At 47.7% G+C, this 1,681-nt stretch overlaps 1 protein-coding gene across 2 annotated transcripts in view; it reads right to left on the bottom strand.

The window, feature by feature from the left end:
• CDK14 (cyclin dependent kinase 14) overlaps positions 1-1,681 on the bottom strand; it is a 624,401-nt gene that overhangs the window by 365,418 nt on the left and 257,302 nt on the right. The window lies entirely within an intron of this gene.

Genomic DNA, 1,681 nt, shown 5'->3' with positions numbered 1-1,681 from the left:
CCTGATTGGCTGAGGGAGGCAGCCCCTCATCAAGGGGCTGTCCTGTATTCTGAGGATGCATCAGTGGCCACCCTAAGCCGTGCACACCCTGCCCTGAACGTGCTGCCTCTCTCTAAGTTCCTAGAGCTCCTGCCCAACCCAGCTCCTACATGCTTGAGCCAGGGCATATCATGGTGGTGCCAGGGCCCAGCCACTGCTTTTGTGCTACTCAGAGGAGTAGGAGGATGTGGTCAAAGAGCCAGGCTGCCCCTCCACTAATGCCTGCCAGGTGGGGCCAGCCCCCTATGGAGCTGCAAGCAGCTACTTCCTACCCCAGGCTGGATGGCTGCTACCTCTCCCCATGTCCCCAGAGCTCATGCCTGGCCTAGCCCCCATGTATGGGTGGGAGGAGGAATCTCCCCTCCCCACATATGCATGCGTACACCTGTGCATGCACGTGTGTGTGCTCCTGCATACACAGTACCCCTTGCCCTAGATTTCCCTACCACCGTTCCAGGTTGTTATTTTTTTACATCTCTTTTCTATTTCTTTCAGTGATTACTGATGGAAATAGTTTTCCTTCAGTCTGTGAATGACAGGTGAAATCTATGTTTATAGATAAAAATCAAATCCTGTCAAGCCTATTCTAAGCTAGCCATCAATGGCCTAGCCCTAGGGAATGCTAAAATAACATCTACTTCCATCAGCTTCAATATTCAACACCTGTTAGGCCCTACCTACACTGTTTCCCTGCCACATCTGGGACAGCCACTGAGAAGCACACACAGGCTCCTGGTCAATTCACATGAAATCCCAGAAATGAGTTAGTGCAGCTGTCTTAGAGTAGCCTTAAGCTCACACCAAGAAGCACACTTGAGACGAGAAAGCCTAAAGGCATATCTGTACTTCTGGGAGTGCTGCTGGGAAACAAACTTCCCCCATTCATCCCCAGTCAGAACACACCAAATGCCAGAAATAGGCAGTGGAGTCCATTTAGAGTAGTCATAACCATGTGCCCATAGCCACTGCCCAGTTCCTGTGTCTCAAATGCACAAATCCACAGCCACACTAAACCTTTTATAATACTACATTTCTAAGATTAGGACAGACTGAGCAGAAGCAAGTGGGAAGACAGTGCTTCTTTATGGTGGTCCAACAGAGGTGTGTAGATAACTCCTTAGGATCATGAGCTTCTCTCGCAGCATTGCGTTTCTCCAGTTTGCCAGTCATACTCAATTCTGCTCAGAAGCCAGAAGCAGCAGTGATTAAGAGCAGACTACAGATGTATCGCTCAAAGAACATTTGCTAAGCGAATCAAACATTAAGTGCTGGTCAATCCAACGTGCATGTTCATTTTACAATCTAAGAACTTTTTTGTCTCCAAAATTACATGTTCTTTTCATAGTAAACGTAGCAAAGTGGCTCTCTAGCCAAAGCTAAGTTTATATTCTGGGTATATCCCTTTTAATACCATCACATTTCCCTACTTCCACAAGTACACACACATGCATAGCTTTGATGGAATTAACTTTTGGGCTATTTACAGAGGCCCAAAAAGCCCAAGGCAAAAATCAATTCAGACTTCGCAGGTTTTTCTAAGCTGTGTAAATTGAACCCATCAACTGAATTGACGTTCAGTGCTCGGGTGGCCAAGACAGGCAGAAGCCTACACTGGCCAAGGCCAGGAGCCTGGGGGCACTCC

The sequence above is a fragment of the Alligator sinensis genome, unplaced genomic scaffold (assembly GCF_000455745.1).
Source record: "Alligator sinensis unplaced genomic scaffold, ASM45574v1 scaffold479_1, whole genome shotgun sequence".
Lineage (NCBI taxonomy): Eukaryota > Metazoa > Chordata > Crocodylia > Alligatoridae > Alligator > Alligator sinensis.
Note: the sequence above shows the minus strand (reverse complement) of the source record. Positions and strands in the feature narration are given on the sequence as shown.